Genomic DNA, 22,204 nt, shown 5'->3' with positions numbered 1-22,204 from the left:
ATGATCTCATTTTCCTTTTGAAAGACCTTCTTCACTGTCCAACATACCAGCAAGTTTGGCGTATTCTACAAACTTACTCTCCGTACTTCGTATATTCTCTTCCAAAAAAATTTATAAAAATAACGAACAATAATAGAAACAGCAATGGTCCTTCAGACACACCTTTGGTTACAACAAATCTCACCCAGCATGCTCTATCTCCTACATTCAAGCCAATTTTGTGTCCAATTGGCTAGATACTAGATGCGGTTCAGTGTGGAGGTTGGGCCCAGTGCAATCTGGCGACTGCGCCAGGCGGGGTCTGCCTACTTGACCTGCCATGGTCTGGAGACTGACCCCCATGTTTTCTGTAGAACGGGCTCGGCATGTTCTGGAGACTGAACCCGGTGTGGTGTGGAGACTGGACCCGATTTGGTTTGTACACTGTGCCCAGTGCGGTCTGCACACTCGGCCTGGTGCGGTACAGGGTCTGGCCCGGGATGGGGTCTGGTGATTGAGTCTGGTACGTTCTGGAAAAAGCACCTAGTGCTGTGTGAAGAATCGGTCTGTTGTGGTTTGGCGACTGGGTCCAGTGTGGTTTGGAAATGTGCTGCTTGTACAGACTGTCGCGAAGGTACTGTTAATTGAGTCACATTTTTCCATTTCTATTTGTCAGCTGGAATTTGATTTATTAGACTTTCTATTTTGAACAGAATACTTCAGAATCTGTACCTCGGTATGCTGGATCTTAGATGGCACCATAAACAAAAACATGACAAAACTTGCACTGCAGTCGTTAAAGTGTACATGACAATGAAGCTAATTCAATTCAAATGTGAGAGAGTCTTTGTTTCCTTTCGCAAATGAAGCTGCTGCTTGTGCTGTGGAATGGAGTGCACACTAGAGAGGGGTATCACAACACATTAAAACAAGAGGGTTTAGTCAAACACAGAGGGAGCCAGAGAAAGAGTGAGGAGGGACATTTGGATTCCCATTTCAATGCAATCACTTGCAAAGCAAGAGAAATCCAATTTCTCAGGCATATAGATGTAGAGGTACACACGTTAATTTGGGAAAGCACACAAACAAAGACAGTGACAAACACTTATATATGGGCGGCACGGTGGCACAGCTGCCTCACAGCGCCAGAGAGCCCGGTTCAATTCCCGCCTCAGGCGACTCTGTGTGGAGTTTGCACGTTCTCCCCGTGTCTGCGTGGGTTCCTTCCGGATGCACCGCTTTCCTCCCACAATCCAAAAACGTGAGGTTAGGTGAATTGGCCATGCTAAATTGCCCGTAGTGTTAGGTGAAGGGGTAATTGTAGGGGAATGGGTCTGGGTGGGTTGCGCTTCAGCGGGTCGGTGTGGACTTGTTGGGCAGAAGGGCCTGTTTCCACACTGTAAGTAATCTAGTCTAATGTAATATATACACACACACTCTCAAGAGCATTCAGATGTATGCAACCGTTCGACCCCTCCACTCTTCAAGCCTGCCTTAGCATTGAATACTGCTACAGCTTGGGTGATCTCGGCCGCAACGTTATTTCACCTTGGGCAACAAGGCAGGGCACGTGACTGAGGTATTCGAATACCTCAGTGCACTTTTGGAGCAGTGACTGTAATTCTCTTAGCGTAAAATTACTTTTGGAATGGAATTGGGCTGGTGCCCAAGATAACGTTATAAATTGGGGCAAGGATCATTATGATGGTATTCGTGACCAACTGTCAGTAGATGACTTGAGGGAAGATGTTCAGAGGTAGAGGAACGTCAGGCCCGCGGGAGAATTTCAAAAGACGGATGATGAAAATCGGGTGCAGCGTGTTCCTGTTAGTGTGAGGGGCAATGCGAGCAGTAGTAGGGAAGATGATCTCACAGGGGCTATTAAGGCTCTGGTCAAGAATGAAGACAGAGGTGTATGTCAGTTATAGGCTGTGGGATCAGAGGAATCTCTTGTCATACAGCGTTCAAGAGTACACGTAATAGGGAAACGAGGAGTGCAAAAACTGGACAACAAAAATCTTTGTCTGATAATGTTAAGGAGAATGGAAATAGATCTTTAAGGACATTAAGACCAAAAGAGAAACTAACGAGAGAATAGAGCGCCTCAAAATTCAAAGTGGTGAATTCGGTTTATTAGGTTTATTGTCACATCTATTCACTTGAGGATAGGGAAAATTTTCTAAGTGGCTACATGTGACGCAATCTTAGGTACAAAGGGAATCATCTCCGCCCTCTGCCAAGGTACAGCATTTTAGTGCAAAGTGGAAAAATAAAGAAAACGAAGTTAGAATTTAAAACATTGCCTGCAAAAGTGGGGGAACACATTTTAACAATTCAACGACACCGTCCATAAGTTCCAGGCTGTGCTAGGTTCACATTCATCAAAAGGACTCGACCTGCCACCATTGCACTGCATTACAGCCTGTTCCTGCTCGATGGGGGATATCCTAAACAAGTATACGCCATCTTTATTTACTGTGGGAAAAGACATGGAAGCGCGGCGGCTCGGGGAAACAGAAAATAAAGTGATGTTTTCAAACAAAGCCACAACATCAGAAAATGAATTGCTGGAAGTCTTAAAATGCATAACCATAGATAAATACTCAGGACCCGTTCAGTTGTATTCCAGGTCATAGCAGGAAGCTGGGGAAGAAATTGCAGTGTCCCTTGCTGAGATAATTGTATCGTTCCTCGAGTTCTGGTTTCGAACGTTTTACTCTGATTTCTCTGCACAGATGCTGCCAGATCTGCTGAGCTTTCCCACTTCCTTCTTTCTTTGCTTCCTATTGACAAAATCTACAGTTATTTCATTTTTATTATTTGTACCATTGACAGCCACTGATGAGGCAATGGACGAAATGAACATTGCTAATGTTGTGAGGTTATTTTCAACAAGGCTGCAAGGAAAACTCGAGACCAGTGAGTCAGATGTCAGCGTGGGTAAATGTTTGGAGTAGATTCGGACAGACAGAATTTACATGCATTTGGAAAGTCAAGGACTGATCTTGGATAGTCTATAATGTTTTTAGTGTCGGCAAATGTGTCTCCCAAACTTGAGTGAAATCTTTCAAGAAGATAGATGAAGGGAAAACAGCATATGTTGTCTACTTGGACCTTAGTGGGGCCCAACACGGTTCCAAATGGAAGACTGTGTAATAAGGTTAGATTGCAAGCGATCGGGATGACCACACCAAGAAAGAAGATGCAGGAAAAGATGCAGATGAGGCGGTGGAATTGGGAATAGGGGATAACATTTTTACAGAAGGCAGGATGGGAGGAGGTCTACTCCATGTAGCTGTTTGATTCATTGCGCTTGTAGCAGATGTCCGTGGTTAGTTGGTCAAGAGAGATGGAGAAGTCCAAGAAGGGGATGGAAGTGTCAGAGATGGTGCAGGTGAATTTGAGATCAGGATAAAAGGTGTTATTGAAATTGATGTCCTGTTCCACTCCTCGTGGGAGCAACAACGACAAAATTCCCTTGGTCCTCACCTTCCATTCCATGAACTTCCACATCCATTGCATGATACTCCACCACTTCTGTCAACTTCAAACAGATCCCACCATTTGGGATATACTTCCATCCCTACCCTGTGCGAACCACACGCACGCGCCTCCCTGTCAACTCCGTCCAACGTGCTTCGATATCTGATAGAAATTTAACTGTACTTCCGTAAATGTCAACTACTTTATCCATTCCAACCAATCTGGTCTCCTCTTGCTCGGCGAAACAAGACGCCAAATTCTGGATCGTTTCAGAGAACATCTCTGTGAAACCTGCACCAACCAACCCCACTCACCCGTGGTTGAATGCTTTAACTTACAATCCCACTCCACCAAGCGCATGCAGGTCCTGGATCTCTTCCATCACCAAACTCTAACCACGCGACGCCTGGGGGAAGAGCTCATCATCTTCCGACTTGGGAACCTGCAAACACACAGGATTCATGTGGGTTTCACCAGTTACCTCATTTCGCCTCCATCCACTTTATCCCAGTCCCAAGCATTAACTCGACACAGCCATTTTGGCATGTCCACAGTATTTCCAATTCTTCTGCTCCACCTTCCTCTCTGACCTATCACCTTCACCCCCTCCTTCATTTACTTATTCTTTTCACGGCTACCTTCCCCACATCCCCAACCATCGCTCAGCCGCACTGCCCACAAACCTCATTCATGATGCAGGGTTTATGCTCAAAGCGTCGATTCACTTTCTACTTGGATGCGGCTTTACCTGCTATGCTTTTCTAGCACCCCACTCTTGACTCTGATCTCCTGCATGGACAATTCCTTCTTTCTCGTGAACTAACTTATACTGATGGGTTAAATTCGAATTAATGTCAAAATACCAAACAGCCCAGTTACCTGTTTGTAGCTAATGATGCATATTTTCAATCTTCGAGTACACGTTCAGTCTAGTGCTTTGTAATACGATAGGTCCTTGTAAGCTCTCAGTGCAAACAGCATTCATTCTCTCTTAAAGGTACAGTAGACACCTTCAGTGTCATAAGAGATGTCACGTTGCGGGTGGACAAGATTTTGATATTGTCACATTTAAAATACTGTGTTTAATTTGCTTCAATCTGCTGGATATATATTGTTAACCTTGAGATGATGCAGAAACGATTTCCGCGGAAGTTGGCGGACTGGAGCGTTTGAAATCGAGGGAGAGGTTAGAAAGATCGGTGCTTTATTACATTGGAGCACCGGAAGCTGAGCGATGTACTCACAGATATTTACAAAATCGTAAGTGGCACGGATATTGTGAATAGCCCAGCTCTTTTCTGCCAGGATAGGAGAGTCGACAAATAGAGGGCAAAGGTTTATTTTGACGGGGGCTTTTTTTTTTGGAATCCTTTCAGTAACAGTTTCACTCAGAACAGGTGTTTGCATGGACCGATATGTCGAAGGAAGTGTTGGAAGCTGGTACAATGACGACTTATTTTTAAAACGCACCCGTGGATGAGTACATGAATGGGATATATTTCGAGAGATATGGACCCACTGTTGAAAACTGGGCCGAGATTATATTGTGTGATCTGGGCATGGACAAGCTGGCATAATGGGTTTGTTTCTGTGCTGCGTGTCTCTCAGACTCTAGCAGAGGGATAAAAAGAAAGTTTACAAGGGACGTTCTAGTAGTAATGCACATCTCCAGACTTTTGTGGTGCCTATCTGTTTATGTATATTGAAGGCTGAGTTAATTTAATATTTGACAGAGAAATAATTCATCGATTATGTGATACAGACAAGAAAGTGTGGCTGAGTTCACAGCCTGATCAGACACAATCTTCGTGCCTGGTGAAGAACGTTCAAAGTATCTAATAACCCACACCTTCCCGTCTTTCCCATGTACCAATGTTCCATTCAACACCTCCAAACCGCTGGATAGGAGTAGTTTTAGGCCACTTAATTCGATAATCTAGCGTACAAAAACAGAGGAGATCATTCAGTCCATGAACACTGTCACACTCGGTTCAGGGGATTTGGAGAAAGTAATGGGAAAGCCCCAGTTGGTATGAAAAAGGGCTCTCACCTCTCTCGTTACAGGGCTTCTCCTCGATGCAAGTTTAGCTGCATTTGTTGGTCATACTGGAGATCCGGAGTCACTGTGAATACAACCCCATCACCTTACCAAGAGATGGTAGACGAAATCACCTGTTTTCCATGACAGCACCATTCAATACCAGAAATACACGAAAATAACAGCCACTGAAATTCTAATAACAGAATGGGGTAACATCAGAAACAGGTCGTTCCATCCAAACCCGACCCCCAAACCTGTCTTGTCCTTCACAAAGATCATGGCTGATCTGCTGTACGTCTCAAATCCTCCTAAATTTCAAAATCTTCAGTGTTCTCAACTCTTTGCTTGATCAAAGTCGACGTATGCCCTCCTTATATAGTTTCAGTGTTCTAGATGCCCTAAACTCTGGAAAAGCGCTGTCCTGACATACACTACGCTGTGTTTGAAGGAAAAAAAAACACTCCGTGCTCCTCCACCGTGATCAATTGATATGATCGGAAGAGATGAACGCGCAGTTTCAGTTAACAGTAACTGTATCTGATATCAAGGCAATGTTTGACTGAGGAAGTCATCAATGAGCAAATCAAAATTAGAATGGGTGGGAATCCGTTTAAACTCCTAAATGAGTGCAGTCAATCACAGCACAACGGACGAATTCTGTTTCTTGTGGATATCCATCATCTAAATACCTGGACATCTCTGTGGCAATGCTGAGAGTAGTTTACTCAGCAAAACTTTCTTCAACTGCTTAATCAATATCTTTTCCAATCATATATTCAAAGTGGGGATGTCATTGAGGATTACACGATGTTCAGAAAATGGGTCACCCTTTTGCTCCTGAAGCAGTATGTGTCCATGTGCAGTTAGATCTGGACAATATTCATGCTTGTTCTATTAAAGTGCATTTAATGATCATATAACAGTACTGCGAAACTGCACGTTTCTTCAGTTAAAATTGATGATTTCATTCAACTCCTCACGTTGCATCACAGGAATATGAGGAAGTCATTCAGTCTTTTGAAAGGATTGGACAAGAACAGTGGTAGCGCATTCAGTCCCTTTGCCTATTATACAGGAAGAAAATGTGTCTCGTGCTATGGATCACAATAGAGCTCCTCAATAATTATTTAAGGCGATAGCCTAGATCGTAATGGCTTCTTATTTTAAAGGGGAATATGAAGTGACTGTTGCAGATGCGATCTGATTGGTTTTAAGTTTGATGTTCACATAAAAAACAATTTATTTACACACTGTAGTTAAACCACAAGCAATTCAAAAGGAATGTATAATAACCTCATTGGAAATCTGAACAAGATATTAGATTCAGTAACCATTGCTAAATTAAAAGTTCTAACGTAGTAATAAAGTATTCAACACCCCCGTGCATAAATGAACATTTCAGACACGAATTCTCACAGACAATTCTCTAAACGACGAGAGAAAAAATCAAGAGAAAATTCAGGCCGAGTAGCAGCCAGGAAACATTCACTGAAGCTTCCAGTTCTGTTCAGACCCGAAGAAACCACATACCAGAAATCCCAATCTGTGAGAGCCAACCACACCCATTCAGACTGTATTAAAATAAGGCTGAGACGTCCCAATCTGTTCACACAAGTGGTCTGAACTATCCAGCTTGATAACTGCCATTCAGTTATTCTCTTCCAATAATCCAGGAGCAAATACCCTCTTAAAACAATCGCATTTTCACATTAGTCAGCAAATGCAGCTGTTTAACAGGAACCAAGGGTAACACAATTCGACAATACGAGGTCAAATCCTAGGAGGAAGAAGCTATTTAGAGTCTCTCACACAGGAACAGAATTAAACATTTCATGCTGGAACATGACACACAAGTGTACCAGAGGCTTCACAGTCAGACTGCGCGATATTATTCCTCGCAGGTCAATTGCACATGTGACACGTGGTATGTTAATGTGGTTTTCTAGCAGAGAGATGGACAGCAAAACGTTTTGTCTGAAGTTTCAAGGAGACATCTTCCATCTTCGAGAAGGCAGCCTGGTATTCTCAATGGAGGACACAAGCTGGCAGGAATGGCTAACTGTATCAGAAGGAAGGTACTGATAGCGATGTTGGGGATTGTCAATATGACCTTCTGTGCAGGGCCGCACACCGAATCCACATAAACGTGCAGAGTACATTCTAAACCTATACCTGTCTCTCAATCGACCTGAGGCTTAGCAGCGGCATATAAATTGTTATGAATACCCAATTAGATTGAGGAATTGACTCTCTAACTTCAAATAATAATGATGCTGTTCATGTAGATCTTGTTCAGTGCAAATGTTGCATAGTGCAGCCGACATTTACACCATATGATCTCTCTGTCCTTGCTTGCTATGATCTGCCAATATTGCTGACAAACAAAACATTTCTCTGCACTTAGAAACACGGGACGATAAATCAAATCAATCAATACCAAGTAAAATATGGAAATTCTCTCCCTATCAATGACTCTTTTGGAAATAAGTGATTACTTCCAAACCTCAAGTTTCAATGCAATCACAACTTTTTCTTTCCTGAACTACAGATTAAATACTCCGTTTCTGCAGTCTCTCTTCATGGTCGACCACTCCTGAAAAAAAGATCAGATCTGTATGCAGTGCCCCAAATACTCTCACATTCTACATTCAAGTATCCGATATGTCCACTTATTTAGAGCGATGGTTTTTCCCCTTCTGTCATTCAAACAGTCCTCCACTGCACCATCACCATTCGTCGTTCGACTGGTCTCAACACCCACCCCCCAAGAACACAAGAAACACAGAGTTGCGTGTGTCCTCACCTACCGCCCCACTGTCTTCATATTCAACGTATCATTCTGAAATATTTCTGCCAATTTCAACTGAATGTCACCACCAGCAGCATGTTCTATTCCCCATCCCTCACTGCCTTCCACAAGGACCATTCCCTTTGCCAGTCCTTGATTTGCGCCACGAACCCCCCCGAACCCCTCTGGACCTCCAGGAGTCGTCCCTTGCAACCAGAAAAGATGCAACACCTGACGGAAAACCAACACCCTCACCTCCATTCAAGGTCCCAAACAGTCCTTCCAGTTGAGACAGAGGTTCACCTGCCTTTCTTCTAAACTAATTTACTACATCAGGTGCTCCTGATGCGTTAATCTCTATTTTGAGGAGACAAATGTAAACTGAGAGAACTTTTTGTCAGGCATTTGAGCCTGGTCTGCAGTGACTGAAGTGTCCTTTCAGCCACCGCCCATTTTAATTCTCTTACCCACTCCCTTTCCAACATGACTATCCATGACATTCTCCATTGCCACAACGAACAAAATCGTAAAATTGGAGGCACACATCATTTTCTGCTTGACCAGCCTACAAAATTGATTTTCGAATTGCAAATAATCTCATATCTCATCCCCCCACTCACTTCCCAGAGCCTTCCCTACCTTGCACTCATCCCTGTCACCAAGCCGATTCATTCTACCTGTCTTCATCTATGCCAAATTCACCACCTTGACCCCGCCACCCCTTTTCTCTGCAATGCCCTCCTCAACCCACCCCAGTCCTGAAGAAGGTTTACACCCGAAACGTCGACTTCTCCATCACCTGATGCTGCCTGCCTTCCTGTGTGCTTCCAGGCTGCTGCTTGTCTTCCCTGGATTCTACATCTCCTGTTCTTTTTGTATGTAACCAAATCCGTTCTCAACAAGCTGGCAGTTGACTTTATTTATCTAATAAAGCATCTTGCAATGATGAGGAACGTGTCATTTAGTGCCCCATCAATTACATGTAAGTATGCATTATTTTGGTAACTCATGATCAATGACATGCCCGTCCATTTTGGACTACATTTCCGAACGTCGCAGCATTTCATCAACATCATTTGAGATGTATGCTGTTTGTTTCCCACATACAAATTATTTATGTGCCTTGCAATTTGCTGTGATCCGAATAGTGACACAAGTGGTACCCATGTTGAACTGCCTGCAACAAGAAACTGGTGTTGTTCTCTGTATTGTCTCATTATCTAATTTTCAATACACGTAGATTTTTGTCCCGTTATATATGGTCTTTCATTCACCTGTCAGTAAAGCATATGAAAAACACTGCAAATGCAACATACCAATCCGACTGATTCCAATCTGTGAATGCCTAAAATAAAAGAAATTCTGCAGATTTCTCGAAGGTGAATCCCCTTTCTGGAATCTCAGCTGACTTTGACAAGGCATATAATAATTCTGGAAGTGTCCAGTTATCATATTCCTTATATAAGAAAAACTAATACTTGCCTCATAACTGACATCAATATGTTCGACACGTAATTCTATTTGGTTTTTCTTCCAGTCCCATATAAATACTTTGGGTTACAGTACCTCTTTCTCGTTCTGCAGGAACCAGAATTTACAGAATCTGATGATATTGAATGGTAATGAAATCTCGTAGTTCAAAGGTTTAAAAGGAATTTGGGTGCGTACATGATTGGCAAGATTTGGAGAGATATGGTTCAAGTGCATGCAAGGTTCGCGAGCTTAATTTGGAATTATGGTCAGCATGGAGTGGCTGGACGAACAGTCTGTTGTGCTCCTACTCTGCTGTGTTACTCACATACACAACATTTCTTCCAGTCAATCGAAAGGTTGCTACGACATTGACGTTTCCTCCAGCACAACAGCAAACAATCTAAAAAGTCTCTCAGCACAACTGCTCCGAACACAGATGCAGAAAGTTCGGATTTCTCAGTACGGTCCTCTTGCTTGTCTAATAGGGCAATGTTGTACATATAACACTATGCACATCAGTCATTTTCTTCAAAAGCTACAAACACCTTTTTACAGAGTCTATTCGTATAAACTTTTCCTATGTTTTGACTGTTTCCCGAAAGTAAATATTACACTTACAATTGCATTATTGATTGGGACGATAAGGGCAAGAACAAAATCTGTGTCATTGGATACGAAACAGAAAGGAGTAGGAAACGTAAAGAAGTCGGAGACAGTGGTTCTGCAGTCTGTAGAGGTGCAAAGCGATATCTCGCAGGTACCAGGTGTCGCTGATAGATGTAATAAAATGGAATTCAGAGAAAGAAACAGAATACATTCGAAAGAGGGAATAGTGAGTCAAAATATACACATATCAAGTCACTTTGAAATGTAAAGGCGGAAGAATGATGTGTGTACAGTGTTTAATCCGTATGTGTGTGTGTGTACAGTTAACTAATATTCTTCGTATGTGAACACCATATTCAGAATTAACAATGCAGACACAGAAAAAAATTGTGACGCATAACATGTGAAAAAACTAGATAACGTTGAAATGCTATTCAATCTTTAGCTGAGGTGTCATGTTCGCAATCGGTTAACGACCACCCCGCCAACCCAAACCCTGGCATTATTTTCTCCTCGCGACTACTATTATCATTAGGATGTGTGTCGTCATTTCCGATTCAGGGTCCCCACCTTATTTCTGTTAATCTCCTTTCTTCCAAGAACTAAATACATTGGCCTACTGTTTAGTGACAACAGCTGTTGTTATTGTTGTGGTTCTGTTCGCCGAGCTGGGAATTTGTATTGCAGATGTTTCGTCCCCTATTTAGATGACATCCTTTGTGCTTGGAAGCCTCCTGTGAAGCGCTTCTGTGTTGTTTCCTCCGGCATTTATAGAGGGTTGTCTCTGCCGCTTCCGGTTGTCAGTTCAAGCTGTCCGCTGCAGTGGCCAGAATATTGGGTCCAGGTCGATGTGTTTGTTGATAGAATCTGTGGATGATTGCAATGCCTCGAGGAATTCCCTGGTTGTTCTTTGTTTGGCTTGTCCTAGAATAGTAGTGTTGTCCCAGTCGAACTCATGTTGCTTGTCATCTGCCTGTGTGGCTACGAAGGATATCTGGTCGTGTCATTTCGTGGCTAGTTGGTGCCCATGGGTACGGATCGTTAACTGTCTTCCTGTTTATCCTATGTAATGTTTTGTGCAGTCCTTGCATGGGATTCTTTACACTACGTTGGTTTTGCTCATGCTGGGTATCGGGTCCTTTGTCCTTCTGAGTTGTTGTCTGAGAGTGGCTGTTGGTTTGTGTGCTGTTATGAGTCCTAGTGGTCGTAGTAATCTGGCTGTCAGTTCAGAAATGTCCTTGATGTGTGGTAACTTGGCTCGTCCTTTGTGTTGTTGCATGTCCACATTCCGTTGTCTTTCCCCTAGGCATCTGTTGATGAAATTGCGGGGGTATCCATTTTTGGCGATTACATTGTAGAGGTGTTCTTCTTCCTCTTTTTGCAGATCAGGTGTGCGGTGACCCTTTTGAAAAGTATCTTGATGCAACTTCTTTTGTGTGTGTTGGTGTGCTTTCTTTCGTAGTTCAGGACTTGGTCTCTGTGTGTGACTTTCCTGTAAACCTTTGCGGTGAATTCTCCGTTTAGTGTTCTCTGTACCATCCCGTCTAGGTATGGGACTTGGTTGTCATTTTCTTCCTCTCTAGTGAATCTGATTCCTGTGAGTGTGGCGTTGATGATCCGGTGTGTGTTTTCTGCTTCTGTGTTTTTAATGATTACAAATGTGTCATCCACATATCTGACCCAGTGTTTGAGTTTAATTTGCGGTAAGACTGTTTGTTCTAATCTTTGCATTACAGCGTCTGCTCTGAGTCCAGAGATGGGTGAGCCCATGTGTGTGCCTTTGATTTGTCCATATACTTGGTTGTTGAATGTTAAGTGTGTTGTGAGGCACAAGTCCAGTAGTTTGAGTATGCAGTCTTTGTTGATAGGTTCCCCGTCTTGTTGTCTGTTCTGCATGTCCAGCAGGTTGGCTATTGTTTCTCTGGCTAGGGATTTGTTGGTAGTGTTGAACAGTGCCGATACATCGAATGAGATCATAGTTTCTTCCTTGTCTATGTGTGTCTTTCTGATGATGTCCAAGATTTTCTGTGTTGACTGTATCGAGTGTCTGGATCCGCTGATCAGGTGTTTCAGTTTCTGTTGTACTTATTTCGCCAGTTTGTGTGATGGTGTCCCTGGTAGCGATACGATGTGTCTGTGTGCGATGTCTGGTTTGTGCACTGTAGGCTGTCCATAGAATCTTGCGGGGTGTTGCTTTCAGGTTTCATTCTCTTTAGGTCAAACCTGGTTATCTCTCTGTTTTTTTTTTTGCATGTTTCTCAGTATGTTGCTTCCCCTATTGGTGAGCTGTTGGGTGGGGTCAAACTCGCTCTTTTGGTAGGTGTTGGTATCTCGAAGTAGTTGTTGCGCTTTCTTGATGGAAATTGCGTTGTCCAGGATGGCCATCATTCTGCCTTTGTCTGCTGCTAATATGACTATGTTCCTATCATTTCTTAGTGTTTTTCTTGCTTCCTTCTCTTTGGAGTTGGGGTTGTGTGTTTGTCTTTTCCTTGTAATCAGGGGTATGCTACTTTGTCTCACTGTTTGTTGTGTCTCTTCTGTCAGTTAATTGTTTCTGAGTGTGCATTCTTGTCCTGCTAGGAAGTCTGCTGTCTTGGCGTCCCTGTGATTATAGTTGAGTCCCTTGGCCAGTATTGTTCCTTCCGTGTCTGTGGGCTCTCTGTGGGAGAAGTTTCTAACTCAGGGATATATTGTGGAGTCCTCTCTGTTGTGTGTTAGCTTTACCATTTTTTCTTTTAGTGCCTTTTTTTGCAGTGTGTGGTCCTGTTCTGTCCTATGGTGACGGCCTGTTCTACGGTCGGGGTCCATTCCTTATTATGGTTTTTGAAATTAACAATTTTTGGCGTGCAATTTCTTGTCCATATTTGTGTCGTCTGTTGTGTGCGTCTGTAGACAGGGGACGAAACGTCTGCAACACAAATTCCCAGCTCGGCGAACAGAACCACAACAACAAGCACCCGAGCTACAAATCTTCTCATAAACTTTGAACACCTACGGGCGAGAGACGCTAAGACATGGCAGGAAATGGGAATCCTGTGCGAACCGCGGAAGCGCCACATTCCCGGTTCCTGCACGAATGTCGAAATAATCGAATCCTTCCACCATGTGTCAGATACAGACCACCAGTCAACAACCTAAAAGCCAGAGACACAGCCAGACAGACCGGATTCAGGATGATCCAGGTAATGATTGCAGATGCACAAAACAGACTACACAAATGCAGACAAGAAATTGCACGCCAAAAATCGTGAATTTCAAAAACCACCAATCAGAAGTGGACCCGGACCATAGAACAGGCCCTCACCATAGGACAGAACAGGACCGCACACCGCAAAAAAACGGCATAAAAATAAAAATTGGGCAAACTAACACACAACAGAGAGGACACCACAACACACAACTGGGTTAGAAACCTGGGTTAGAAATCTCTCCGTGACAGATCACAGTCATGAAAGGAACAATACTGGCCCAGGGACTCAACTGTAACCACGGGGCCGCCAAGACAGCAGACTTCCTAGCAGCACTAGAATGCACACTCAGAAACAATAGACTGACAGAAGAGACACAACAAACAGTGAGACAAAGTATCATTCCCTTGATGACAAGGAAACGACAAACACACAACCTCAACACCAAGGAGATGGAAGCACTAAAAAAACCTACTACGAAACGATAAGAACATAATCATACTGTTTGTAATTTTTATTAATGACTTAGATGAGGGAGTCGAAGGGTGGGTCAGTAAATTTGCAGATGATACAAAGATAGGTGGAGTTGTGGACAGTGAGGAGGGCTGTTGTCGGCTGCAGAGGGACTTAGATATGATGCAGAGCTGGGCTGAGGAGTGGCAGATGGAGTTCAACCCTGCCAAGTGTGAGGTTGTCCATTTTGGAAGAACAAATAAGAATGCGGAATACAGGGTTAATGGTAGGGTTCTAAGTCAGGTGGAGGAACAGAGGGATCTTGGGGTCTATGTACATAGATCTTTGAAGGTTGCCACTCAGGTGGATAGAGTTTGTAAGAAGGCCTATGGAGTATTATCGTTCATTAGCAGAGGGATTGAATTCAAGAGTCGTGAAGTGATGTTGCAGCTGTACAGGACTTTGGTTAGGCCACAGTTGGAGTACTGTGTGCAGTTCTGGTCGCCTCACGTGTGACTACTTAAAGTGCACAGACCAGACATCCCACTCAGCCCCATCGTATCGCTACCAGGGACACCATCACACAAACTAGCTAAAGAACTACAACAGAAACTGAAACACATGATAAGCGGATCCAGACACTCTATACAGTCAACACAGGAAAACTTGGACATCATCAGAAAGATACACAAAGACAAGGAAGAAATTGTGGTCTCATTCGATGTAACGGCACTGTACACCTCTATCGACAAATCCCTAGCCTGAGAAACAATAGCCAACCTGCTGGACATGCAGAACAGACAACAAGACGGGGAACCTATCAACAAAGACTGCATGGCTGAAAATGTCCTGAGGAAGGGCTTATGCCCGAAACTCGATTCTCCTGTTCCGTGGATGCTGCCTGACCTGCTGCGCTTTTCCAGCAACACATTTTCAGCTCTGATCTCCAGCATCTGCAGTCCTCACTTTCTCCTCGAAGAAAGACTGCATACTCAAACTACTGTAACTGTTCCTCACAACACACGTCACTTTCAACAACCAAGTATATGGACAAATGAAAGGCACACCCATGGGCTCACCCGTCTCTGGACTCATAGCAGAGGTTGCAATGCAAAGATTTGAACAAACAGTCTTACCGCAAATTCAACATAAACTCTCGGTCAGATATATAGATGACATATTTGTAATCATTAAAAACAGAGATATAGAAAACACACACCGGATCATCAACGCCACACTTACAGGAAGCAGATCCACTCCATGTGAAAGAAAATGACAACCAACTCCCATTCCTAGACGTGATGGTACAGAGAACACCGAACGGAGAATTCACCACAAAGGTATACAGGAAAAATGCACACACACAGACCCAAGTCCTGAACTACGACAGCAAGCACACCAACGCACACAAAATAAGTTGTATCAAGACACTGTTCAAAAGGTCCACAGCACACTGCAGCACACCTGAACTGCAAAAAGGGGAAGAAAAACACCTCTACAACGTATTCGCCAAAAACGGATACCCCCGCAATTTCATCAACACATGCCGAAGGGAAAGACAACGGAATGAGGGCATGCCATAACACAAAGAACTAGCCAAGTTACCATATATCAAGCACATTTCTGAACTGACAGCCAGATTACTACGACCACGAGGACTTATAACAGCACACAAACCAAGAGACAATTCCAGACAACAACTCAGAAGGACAAAGGACCCGATACTCAGCATGAGCAAAACCAACGTAGTGTAAAGATTCCCATGCAAGGACTGCACAAAACACCACATAGGACAAACAGGAAGACAGCTAACGATCCGTATCCATGAACACAAACTGGCCACGAAACGATACGACGAGCTATCCTCAGTTGCCACATACACAGAAGACAAGCAACATGAGTTCGCCTTGGACAATACTACTATTATAGGGCAAGCCAAACAGAGAACAGCCAAGGAATTCCTAGAGGCATGGCATTCATTCACAGATTCTATCAACAAACAGATCGACCTGGACCCTATATTCCGGCCACTGCAGTGGACAGCTAGAACTGACAACCGGAAGCAGCAGAGACAAACCTCTATAAATGCCAGAGGAAACATCACAGAAGCGCTTCACAGGAAGCTCCCAAGCACTGAGAATGTCATCTAGACAGGGGACGAAACATCTGCAACACAAATTCCCCACTCGGCGAACAGAACCACAACAACGAGCCCCCGAGCTACAAATTTGCTCACAAACTTTGAGCCGTGTTTTTCATTCAGTGGAGATAAACGGTCTGGCATCAACCCAGTGTTTTAACATATTATACTATTTTAACGTATTCTACAAAGTACGGCAGCACCTAGGAATTGCCAAAATAAATAAGGAAGTATACATATTTCTGTAGTTACTCAAAATCTCTCTATTTCGCATCTTCTCAGCTCTGTACCCTCACTTTCTCTCTCCATATCTAGTTAATAACACTTTCAATTGTTGTCCATATCCCATCTCTCAAGTCTCGATCTTTCAGTTTATACCTATTACTCACGTTTGGATGTAATTATAATTGAGTGACATCACTAAAAGACACGATAAATGACCTGCCCAGATTTAATGGGAAGGGGAGCCGAGTTGGGAAGACGGTGAAGCAGCAATGGCTGAAGTTTGTGAGGAAGACAATACATGTTCGGTGACGAAAAGAAAACCATGTCTGATAAGGGATGTCAGTGATAGCTTAAAACATAAAGAAAAAGCATAAGATCTGCTGGAGATGATGAGGAACACAAAGGAATACCAAGCCTTTAAATAACAGCAGAGGGCATCTAAAAATGTAATAATATTTTTAGCTTGTGAGAACATTTATAGAGCTTTCCCACAGACTGCACAGAAACATTGGGAAAGGAGTAGGCTATTCGAACCTTTCCCATTACTGTTCATGGCCTTACTGTCGGAAACTGTAGCGCCAGAAGCGCACAGACGGTTAGGGAATATCAGAGAAGCAGGAGAGTCGACCTTTCTGGCGTAACATCTTCATCAAGAATGTTTGTGACGGGTAGGGTCCCCGCATTCCGAATGAAGGATTTATACCCAAAACGTCGATTGCATGTTCCTGGGATACTCCCTCACCTGCTGTGCTTTTCCAACGCCACACTCTTCAACTCTGATTTCCAGCAAATGCCATACTCACTTTCAGCTGTACTGTATTTCTTAAAGTGATTGACCTTAGGATACTATGTAATGGGAACCACAGTAGTGCCTTTGGTTCACCCTGTGTTCAATCCAACACAAGATAATGATAGCTGATCCTCTGTCACCTCACCATACACTTGTCCTTACAACATACTTTTAGTGTCTCGAAATCCTAAGTTCTATGCAGTGCCTTTACTTCCATAGCCATAAGTGATCAAGAATTCCGCATGGTCACTAGTCTCTGAGTGCAGATACTTGTTCCCGTCACAATGTTGAGAGGCTTTCTATATCTATCAGTGTGTCCCCTTGTTTTAGATATCGCAGCCAGAAGAGTTATCATCCCTGCTTCCAACCTGTCTCACTCTGTCAGTATTTTAGATATTTAACTGAGATCTCCACACATATTTTCCTAAACCCCATGAAATACAGCCCCAGTTGACAGGAATTCTGATACCACAACGTTCCTGTCATCGCAGAGACCAGACTTGTCATCCTTCACTGCATTCCCTCAATCTCAGCTTTGTCCTTTATTCGGCAAAAAAGCCAAAACTGCACAGAAAACTGCACAATGTTCGAGTTGTTTTCTTATTGAGGTTCTGTAAAGCTACAGTAAGACATTCCTGTCATCAAATCCCCCTGGAATAAAGGTTAACGCTTCATTTACCTTCCGATCTGTTTTCGGTTCCTCCATTATTGTGTTTAGTTATTGGTGCACGGGGAGATCCAAATCCCTTTCAATGTTACAGCTACCCACTTGGGTGGGTCTATGTACACTGGTTAGCGTGTCAATGATATTTCCCGTATTAACTTCTGGCTTCAGAGCTCACTGCCTTGCATGGACTTTGAAGGAATGTGCAGAAGGATTAAGAAAATGGAACTAAGTCGCTTTAAAGATCAACATTTTTGACCAATTTCCTTTTAAATGATAGACTACCATTCCATTTTCCCAACAAAGTGTCCAACGCGACATCTATTCACGTTGTTCTTCATCCTCCACGTATTTGCCAAATCACTCCACTTGTCTTAATCACCTTTGAAAATTTTCACATCTTCCTCATCCACTTACATTCCGATATCGTTTAGTGCTGTCAGCAGATTGGAAACATTGCCTTTGATTCACTTCACCAAATGTTTGATACGTTTTGTGAATGGCTGAGGCCCTATCACTGATCCCTCTGATACTACACTATTCTTCCAGTCAAAACAAAAAATATTTTATTCGTATTCACTATTTCCTGTCAGCTGTTCCATTCTAAAACTTTGTTTATACATTAATAATAATATTTGAGTTTGCACACTCGGCTTGAGATTTCATCAAAAATCTCTCTGAAAATTCAAATGCATTGCAGTCATTGCTTCTTCACAATTTATCGACCAGTCAGCTTCTCAAATATTATTCTCATTTCGTCAATCTGTGTTGCCTATGCCCTTTATTTTCAGTCCCAATAATTTCTCCAAAACCGTTGATTTGCTAATTTTATTCTAATCCCTTTTCCTCTACAGACTATTGTTCCCACGTTTTGGAGACATTTTTGTTTGTTTTGTTTCTTCTGTGAAGACAGAATTGAAGTAGTTGCTTCATAGTTCTGCCGTTTCCCTGTTCTCCATTCTGCATTCCCTGGTTTCAGACTATAAGAATGCTGTATTTGTTGTTTCTTACGTTGGCCATTGACAAACTTTCAGACGCTGTTTTCGATCACTCTTTTCACCCTTGTTTACATATTTTTTAAAACTCCAGCAATTACTGTTTTACCCTGCTCAATCTTTGATTTTCCACAACGAATGAATCACAGAAGCATAGAGTCTGTACCATCAGACATACAGCACGATCTACATTATTCCTATGTTGCCACAAAACGTCCATAAATGTGAATGTTTTGACACTTCATGTGCCCGTCCAAATACCTTTTACAGTTTGTGAGGTTACTGTGATAAGTACATTTTCAGGAAGTGCATTTCGGATCCCAACACCCTCTGGGTGAAAAACCACCTTCAAATCATCTCCTAGCATCAAGCACTCCATGTTAAACTGTTTCTCTCATTTTCTTGTCCTTTTGACGAAAAGGAACAGCTGCTGTCTATTCACCCTATCCATGCACCTCATCGTCTGATGTTTCTAAGTGGTATCACACTCAGTGTTCTCTACTCTAGAGCAAACAATCCGAGCTGATTCAGCCTCTCCTCACAGCGGATACTCTCCATTGCCGGGAAGGAAAACCTGATGAATTTTCCCTGCACTTGCTCTCCTGCAACTGGATTGTTCATATAACATTCAGTCAAATTCAAGCATCTGTGGAGAAGAACGTCCTGAGTTTCTTAGTGTTCTGCCAGTCAATAAGTATTCCTCTGTCTAGTTCCTTTGTTCCACATTGCATCCCATTCATATTTGTCTGTGTTAATTTCTGTCTAACATTGACTGTCCATCTGACCATTCCATGCATATCTTTGTGTAACATAAGACCTTCCTCCTCACTGCCAAACACCCGGGCAATGTTTGTGCCAAAAACAAATTTATTGTTCACACTCGCCCCACATTCTCCACATTCACATCTGCAGAATTTATAAATACCACAACACATAAGGGACACAACACTGATCCATGTGGTACAACCGGGGACACGAGTCTCCAGTCATACAAGCAGTCTGCGACCAACATCCTCTGTCTCATGCCACTAAAACAACTTTCAATGTAACTTTGCAAGTTGATCTTAAAACGACTGCGCTTTAATTGCTTTATCAGTTTCCCATGTCAGAAGGAGACAGAGTTGTGAAAAAAAGGCTTGTAGCACACAGGCCTTCATTCGTCAGGGCATGGATTGTAGAAATTTGAAAGTTATGTTGCAGTTATACAGGACACAGGTGCAGCCGCAATTTTTGGTGTTGCCAGGACATAAGCGTCTGAGTTATCGGGAGAGGTTGGACAAGCTCGGATATGTCTTTTGTTAAAGCATAAGATTCCGAGGGAGGATCTTAAAAACTCAAACCGATCATGAGAGCTATGTATGAGGTGTGTGATTGTAGTTTTTTTGTTACCAATCTTGGGGTATCAACAACAAGAGGGTATCCGTTTATTGTAAGGGGAAACAATGAAAGAAAACCTGAGGGGCAAGAAAACCTGAGGTGGAGACATAAAAAATGTCTAAAAGGCTTTTGGAGAAATATATCGATCGGAACCGTTTAGAAGAATATCACCCCAGTAAATGGAAATAGGGAACTGTTGGTCGGCATGCACCAGATTGGGCCACATAGACTTTCTTCGTACTCTCGGAGTCTTTGCTTCTATGTCTCTATATGGAGCTTTGTTAAAGAGCTTGCTGAAAGACCACATGAAGAATGTTCTTAAAAAAAATCAAGAAGATAATTAGGTATGACTTCACTCTAATAACATCAGGCTGACTATTACTTATGAATCTTTATCATTAATCGGCGATCTATGTCATCTTCCCTAATTTCTCCAATAGTTTCCTTAAGAGAGATCCGATATCCACTGGTTTACATATCTATAATCAATCTTCACCACGTTTCCTTGAAAGTGGAACCACGCTATGTTCACCGTTCATCTTGTCGAATTCTGTATTTGCATCCTTCTTTAAGTAATTCAGATACAACGGACTCGTGTGACTATCTATAATATTCACTAGCTTCCTTCACAGATTTCACCTTGATTTGTAACGGGGCGTAATTGCTTCCTGTTCTTCAGTTCAGCTTGGCATTCGTTTGGAATAACTTGGAATTCTCGTCAACTTTGCCTGTGCTCTGCAGTCGCTTCTACGTGCATTTTCTAGGTTTCATTAAGAATTCTTTGAAACTCTACAGAACATAGGTCGAGTTTACTCATCAGACAATCATGCCATCTGAGGGATTAATCTGGAAAATGTTCATTCACTACATGTGCTCAAGATATTCTTCCTTTGATCAGGACACCAAAACTGCGAACAATATTCCACGTACAGTCCCATCAACAAACATTGTAAGCATGCAGGAGGCATTTACTTTTAGTGAGAGCACATTACTGCAGATCCTGGAATCTGTATTGAAAAATTCAAATGGTAGAGATTGCAGTGGGTCAGACAACGTTCATGGAGAGACAGCAAGTTCATGTGTCGAGTCTCGATGATGCTTCATCATCTACATTTCGGTTCTTCTTTACGTCAAGGCAAACCTAACTTTTATTTTCCCGTTGGCGTATGTTCCCTTTGTTTCTTTATCATAACTTTCCGTGTGAGGTCTTTCGAAATTTCTCCTGAATATCTAACATCCATTGACTATGCGTAAAGGAAATACCTTCAAGCAATAAGTTTGCAAATCATGACTTCGCTTTCATAAAAGCGAAATCGTTCTTGTGGGGTAAGATCAGATTTGATAGAGACACACAATATGATCAGAGGATTAGATAGGGTAGACAGTGAAAGGCTTTTTGCTCGGATGATAACGTCAGCATGTACGAGTGGGCACAGCTACAAATTGATGGGTGATAAAATGAAGACAGATTTCAGAGACAGGATCTTTACTCAGAATATTGTGAGGGCGTGGAATGCATTAACTGCCAATGTAGTTAACTCAGCCATATTAAGGACATTCGAATAATCCTTGGATCAGCACATGGATGGTGATGGAACAATGTAGGGGGATGGGCTGAGATTAGTTCATAGGTCGGCGCAACATTGGGGGCCGAAGGGCCTCTTTTGTGCTCTATTGTTCTATGTTCTGTGCAGACTAATCAAGAGAGAATTTGAAATTGAGAAGCCGCGGGACTAAGTCGGCAAAGGCATGTTAACAGAATGGAGATTATAACATAAGTAGTATTACAAACAAATATGTCAAAATTCTGCCACATTTCGATGAGAAAGATACCGAAGCATCTGTATTTCATTCGAAAAAAAAGGCCGAGCAGAGGAAGTGGTGCGACGATTAAAGTTTACTTCTATTTCAATGTAAACTGGCAGGCAGAGCTAGTGAGCTATTTGCCACGTTATCAGATGTGGGGTCAAGACGTTATGAAGACGTCAAACAGGGCACTTTC

At 42.7% G+C, this 22,204-nt stretch overlaps 1 pseudogene; it reads right to left on the bottom strand.

Annotated features, from left to right (window-relative positions):
• Positions 1 to 13,097, bottom strand: part of LOC148135268 (uncharacterized) — a 28,025-nt pseudogene extending 14,928 nt beyond the window's left edge.
• Between the last annotated feature and the right edge of the window lie 9,107 nt (positions 13,098 to 22,204).

This window comes from Chiloscyllium plagiosum, unplaced genomic scaffold (assembly GCF_037043375.1).
Source record: "Chiloscyllium plagiosum isolate Xiang-an unplaced genomic scaffold, Cpla_swu_hap1 HiC_scaffold_50, whole genome shotgun sequence".
Lineage (NCBI taxonomy): Eukaryota > Metazoa > Chordata > Chondrichthyes > Orectolobiformes > Hemiscylliidae > Chiloscyllium > Chiloscyllium plagiosum.
The sequence above is the reverse complement of the archived record's forward strand: the minus strand, read 5'-3'. Positions and strand labels throughout refer to the sequence as shown.